The sequence below is a fragment of the Eublepharis macularius genome, chromosome 12 (assembly GCF_028583425.1).
Source record: "Eublepharis macularius isolate TG4126 chromosome 12, MPM_Emac_v1.0, whole genome shotgun sequence".
NCBI lineage: Eukaryota > Metazoa > Chordata > Lepidosauria > Squamata > Eublepharidae > Eublepharis > Eublepharis macularius.
The window spans coordinates 55352124-55359096 of record NC_072801.1 but is presented as its reverse complement, the minus strand read 5'-3'; positions in this window follow the sequence as shown (position 1 = coordinate 55359096).

The following is a 6973-nucleotide window of genomic DNA, read 5'->3' as shown; positions in this document are numbered from 1 at the left end:
AATGCTCTGACCTTATAGGAAAAGTCTTTTATCTTTATTCCACGGATTGCATTATCTTCTCGGATCTGTATCGTCAAAATTTCCAAAACCATTATAAACAACAGTGGAGACAACGGGCAACCTTGTCTTGTACCTTTGCCTATAGTCAATTTCTTAGTCACCTCGTCATTCACCACAATTGCTGCACTCTGGTCTCTGTAGATTTCTTTTACTGCTCTGATAAATCTTTCTCCCAACTGTAGCTGTTCCATAGTGGCGAACATAAAATCCCAGTTCAAATTGTCAAATGCTTTTTCAGCGTCCACAAAGAAGAACCCAACCTCCTTATCACAACGCCTATCATAATATTCAATAGCATTTATAACTGTCCTTAAATTGTCTCTGATTTGTCTATTCGGTAAAAAACCAGCTTGTTCTTCCCCAATAACTTCGGATAGCCATCCCTTTACTCTTTCCGCTAAGATCTTCGCAAAGATCTTATAGTCATTGTTAAGTAAGGAAATAGGTCTGTAATTTTTGACGTTAGTCAAGTCCTGTCCTTCTTTAGGGATCAATGATATATTAGCTTCACTCCAAGTATCTGGAATTCTTTGGTCTCTCATAACACCATTGATCACTTCTTTTAGGAATGACACCAGTTCATTGACCATTACCTTATAAAATTTAGCTGCGAGTCCATCAGGCCCTGGCGCCTTACCCAGATTTGTTGACTGTATTGCCTTCCTTATCTCTTCCTCTGTCACTTTACTATTCAATTTATTTCTCCAATCTTCCGAGATCACTGGGAGCCTCATTTTCCCCAGATATGTCGCTATTGAATCTTTATTCGCCTCTTTTTTATTATACAATTTAGCGTAAAATTTGTAGAAGGCTCTACTAATAGCAGTCTGTTCCAGATATACTTTATTATCCTCACATATTTTATTTATTGTCTTCTTCTCCTTTCTCTTCTTCAATTGCCATGCCAAATATTTCCCAGGTTTATTTGCTCCTTCAAACGACTTTTGATTCATTCTCTTCAGATTCCATTCCAGTTCTTTATTATTCATTGCTGTCAACTGTTCTTGTAAAATTTTAATGTCTTGGTAGACTTTCTTCTTCCCTGGTCTTTTCTTTAGTAGTATTTCTTTGGCTTTTATTTTCTCTGTAATCTCCTGTCTCTTCTCCTCTTGTTTTTTCCTGGCTCTTCCGTTTAAGTCCATTAGTATGCCTCTAATTACTGCCTTATAGGTATCCCATACCTTGTTGGTTGGTACTTCTCGATTCATGTTGTATTGTATGAAGAACTTAGTTTCCCTTCTCAACATCTCCAAGTTTTCTCCCTCTTGCAACAAGTCCTCATTTATTCTCCATCCTTTCCTCTTAGTTCTTTTCCCAAACTTCCACATAATTGGATTGTGATCTGAGCCTACCATAGGCATTATTTCCACCTCTTTAGTCCATAACACTAAGTCCTTTGAGGCCCAGATCATGTCGATTCGTGATAAAGTAGAGTGTCTTGCGGAGAAAAATGTGAATTGTCTGCCCTTGGGATTCTGTATTCTCCATACATCTTCCAAAGTTTCCTGCTGCATTAATGCAAAAAAAGTTTTTGGTAGTAGTCCTCTTTTCTTTTGTGCAGTTGCTGATTTCTTGTCCTGCTCCAAATTTGTAACTCCATTGAAGTCTCCTGCAAGAATTATCTGGTCGTAAGAAAGTTCATCTAATTGCTTCCTCAAATCCTCAAAGAAGCTTTCTTTTGCTCCATTAGGTGCATAGATTCCAATCACCAGCACTTTCTTTAAATTCCATGTACATTCCACCGCTAAAAATCTGGCTTCTGGGTCCTTAAACACTAACTTTGGCTGCAGCTCCTCTCTAATATACAAGACCACTCCCCTTTTTTTCTTTTTTGTGGCCGCTGCAAAATGAGTGCCCAATTTGCTCAGTTTTAGATATTTTACATCCTGTTTTCTAATATGAGTCTCTTGTAAACAAACAATATCACATTTCTGTTTTAATAGCCAGTGAAAAGTACTTTTTCTCTTATTGGGTGAATTAAGTCTATTTACATTCCAAGATATAACCTTACATTCCATATTCATAGCCTTGTTGCTGGTAAGTCCTTTTCATTGTCCCTCATAAACTTTTCCATTTCAAATGCAGATCTGATGCGCTTTTTCACTCCTCCAAACTCAAATGCCAGTCCTTCCAGTAATTCCCATCTATACCTTATTTTCATGTCCTTCAAAATTTGGACTAAGGCTTTATATTTTTTCCGATCAAGCAACACCGATCTGGGTAACTCCTTCATAATAAACACCGTCTTGCCATCAACCTCCAATGGGTCTTGGAATTGCTTGCTCACAATCATTTCTTTCATATTTCTGGTTGTAAATTGCACAATCACGTCTCTTGGTAACTTCCTCTGGGTCGCAAATCTTGAGTTTATACGATACACCACATCTAGGATAGCCACGATTTCTTCTTCTTCCTTCCCCAGGTATCCAGCTAACACTTCAGCAACTTGCTCTTGAGCTGTCTTTCCCTCCATCTCTGGCAAACCGCGAAACCTTAGCTGCTTTTCCATATACTTGCTCTCCGCAATAGCCATTCTGCCCCTCATCGTCCTCATATCTGTCTGTTGCGTGTCTGAGAGATTCTCCATCGCCTTCTCCACTACGTTAACTTTTTGCTGTGTTGCTTCCATTCCCTTTTTCATTTCTGCCAATTCACTTTTAACTGTCTCTTTAACCTATTTGACCTCTTTCATCAGCTCCTGCTGGACCTTTAACATTTCCGAAAATCTTTTGTCTAAATTTTCCATAGCCGTCTGCCACTCTTTTTTCGACATCGTGGGGCTTGACTTGCCTCGCTCCCACGACTCTGCTCGTTTCCTTAACTCCGTGGTGTTTGGCTAAGTGTCCCTTTAATTTAATTTAATTCAAATGTCCCGGTTTCAAAAGGAAAAAAAAAGCACTTACAAAATCCAAAATGTCGGGCGTCTTTTCTCTATGGTTTTTCTATATTTTTGTAATCCAATATGGCATACTTCCTCTTCTGCTGAAGCCCATGCCCTTCCCTCTTCAAAGATGGCGATTGCCCTCTTCTTGTCTGCCTTAGGGCCGTCTCTCTCCAGCAGCTCTATCACAATTACGTACTTCCTGTTTCCCGTCTCCTCACAGCAACTCTCGCGATGGTAGAAGCTTTCTCACAGTCTATTATCTCCTCACAACCACAGGTATGAACAACAATCCTCCGATTTCTCTAATTACTTCTTTTAGCTTAGTCTTTTTACTGATCTGTTTCTTGCCGAGTCTTCCTCTACTTTTAATCAAACTGTTGCAGTTTAAAAGTCCCCTTTAATGCTTCTTTACTTTAAGTAATTCGTCCCGTTTCAAGAGATAGTGATCTTTACCTTTTCAAACGTCTTTCTGGGTTGTAATCACTGCTTCAAACTCAGGTTCTCTTTCACCTTCTTTCCTCCTGTTGATGCTTGGGCATGTAGATCTTATGCCAGCCGTCACTGGCCCCAGAACTGCCGCAGAGATATAGGCCGACCTGTCTTAGGGTGGGACCTCAAGGGACGGGGGAGAGTCCGTTGCGCAGAACCCCCCCTCGCCCGAGATCAACGCGCCCTGAGGTACTTGAGCGTTCAAAGCCTGTTCTCCGCCTGAGAACAGGGGACCGTGGGCTTGTTTGCCCCCGCCGGTCACTAAAAACAGCAGCCCGGTCAGCTCTGCTCCCAGAGCTGTGTTAGACCTCCATGGATCCCAAACAGGAAGTCCAGTGGAGCTGTAATTGGATGTCCCCTGACAGGATTAGGAGGGAGAGAAATGAGCGGGCCGGTGAGCACCCTTGGCACATCCCCATTTGGGGGGAATTGGGGTCTGTCAGGATTAGAGATGGGCACGATCGGCATTACGATAGGAAAATACCCCCAATAATGGTGTTCGCACCATCGGGACCCGGCTGATCGGTGCCATCCACGGCAACCGATCCAGCGGTCGGGAGGGGCACTTGTTCGGGGCTTGATTGGATCGATCGGTATCTGATCGTGATCCAGACACTCTGGCGCCAGGAATCAATTCCCCTGGCAATGGAGCCAGGGGAATGCCTGAGCAGTGTTTGACCTCCTTCTGTTGCCCTGGAAATGCAAATGGAAGCCCAGCTTTCCTTGATCAGCAGGGCTTCCTTCCACGGACCAGCAACACACTCACACCAGTTGGGAGAAGACGGCCAGGGGAGGGAGGGGGAAGGGGGTGTTCTGTAGCCACGGGCACTCCAAACATTTTTTGCTTTAAAAAAGGGGGGCTTTGTAGGAAGAATGGCTGTTTTTCTGTCTGTCACTCTCTGGTTTTAACCTGCTTTTAAAAACACTGTATTTTGTGGGAAAACCTCATTCACTGCTCTGTGTGTGTGTTTAAAAGGGAGTGGGTAAAAGCTGGATCCAGATGATTTTAAATGGATCCTCATGAATTCATATGATTTTTATATTGAAACAAAACAAAACAAAAAGGCTGTCATATTATAGATCATGTCCTAGTCTACAGACAGCAACAAAACAATCATGCATCCACTAATCCGTGGCACTGCCACAGCACAAAAACATGCTTAAAAAGAATGGATCCGCATGGATCCTCTTGATTTTTAAGTGGGGCCACCCAAAATCCATCACACAATCACAGACCATGTCTGTTGCCACAAATGGGACCAAAAAATTCAGCCATCCACTACTTCATGGAACCGCCACGGTGCAAAAATATGGTTCAAAAGCACGGATCCGCATGGATCCTCTAGGTTTTTACATAGGACCACCCAAAATCCACCATACAATCCCAGATCATGTCCATTGCCACAAAAGGAGCAAAAAAATCAGTTATCCACCGCTTCGTGGCACTTCCACAGTGCAAAAACATGGTCTAAAAGCATAGATTCTCATGGATCCTTGTGATTTTTATGTAGTGCCACCCAAAATCAACCATACAATACCAGATCATGTCCATTGCCACAAATAAGACCAAAAAAATCATTCATCCACCACTTTGTGGCAGCGCCACAGCGCAAAAACATGGTTCAAAAGCACAGATCCTCATGGATCCTCTTGATTTTTACATGAGGCCACACAAAATCCACCACACAAAACCAGATCATGTCCATATCCACAAATGGGACCAAAAAAAATAATTAATCTACTGCTTTGTGGCAGTGCCACAGCGCAAAAACATGGTTCAAAAGCACGGACCCTCATGGATCCTCTTGATTTTTACATGGGGCCACCCAAAATCCAGTATACTGTCCCAGATCATGTCCAATGCGACAAACAGGACCAAAAGATCTAAATATGACAGCCTTTTTGTTTTGTTTCAATGTAAAAATCATATGAATTCATGAGGATCCATGTCTCAGATTCATGTTTTTTCACCGTGACAGCGCCAAATATTTTTGGATCTGTGTTTTTTATATTTCAGTCTGTGGACCTGGCTGTGATATATGATTTGATGTTTCATTTGTGTTTTTCCTATTTAAAAAACCATAGGATCTGTGAGGATCCATGTGGATCGTGGTTTTATTTTCTTCCTGTTTAAAATATGCTTTTGGAAGACTGGCTGCTTGCTTTTAAAATGGGGTGGGGAGGAATGGAGGATTCTGTCCCTGCTTTTTTAAAAAAGCTGCAACAAAACACAATTTCCCATGCAATAACAATGTCTCCCTATTTTATTTACATTAGTTGCATAATTGTGCTGACTTTTTAAAAAAGCTGGCTGAAACTTGTTGACGGGGTGTCTCTCTCTCTATTTGGAGAGGCAGGGATGGGTTAAAAACTTTTTCCCTCCTCTGCTCTAAGTGCGTGCATGCGTGTGTGTGTGTGAAAACTTCCCCTCCCTGAGGGGAGGCGGCTCATCACTGGGTTAAACCCCTCTGCTCTAACTGTGTGGGGGGGTGCCCTCCACTTTGGCATCCCCGATCCCGGATCAGAAACGGGACTTGATCGGTGTGGATTGGTGATCTGGGGTCGTCGCCGGCGCGGATCCACGATCAGCTTGATCGGTATTTTTTTTGGATTGTGCCCACCTCTAGTCAGGATCACTGGTACTGCTTGACGGATGCCAGCTGAGAGGGCAGACTGCTGTGTGGATCCCCTAGACAAGTAAGGCCCTCCTGCTATATGGCGAGGTGCTATAGGCTCAGAGTGGGGAACCATTTGCCTGGCCAGCCAGGTCCCAGCCATGCGTGTGGATGGCTCGTGCCCAGGGCAGCAGGGCTCACCCAGACAGGTCAGGGCGGAGGTCCGAGGTGACCCCAGGGCCTGACCTGTACTGCTAGTTAGGCCCTTGCCTTGTATATAAGTTCAGTGATACGTTGTTGCCAAATAAATATGGCCCATTAGTTCCCAACCCTTGTGTCTGTCTCTTCTTTCCATCTAGGGTGGCAAAGTAAAGCTGCTGCTTGGTTCATCCCATTCTTATTGTTCACTGCCTGACTCAAGCACCAAACCAGCAGCTTTGGTTTCCCTTTTATGCTCGGGTGTAAAGCTGGAAAAGGAAACTTATAACTAATCTCTCTCCCATGGCTACGGTCAGGTCTTTAAACTGCACAGATCATTCCATTTGCTTCCTTATTGCACATCTCAGTGGACACCTTGCCTGATATTGGCAGTTGAACTGACGATAGTATCCATTGATCAGAGGATCCATCATCAACTAGGGTCACAAGCAGGTCAGGCATTTCTATTTAAGAAATATACCTAAGCAGCAAGCCAATCCATTTGAGATGAAGCAACTCTGAAGAACTAAAAGAAACCACAATGGTCAGAGAGACTCCTCCACACCTTGACATGCAGGTTGTTAGCAAGCAAGTGCTGCTGGGTGAGAAAGGCCAGTCTTGCCTTATGCATTGCAAATTTAAACATTATTGATAAAACAATAAAAGCAAATTAATAAATAAAGCTCCTTGTCCCCCTCATCCATCTGCAGAGCAGGCAGATTGCTTA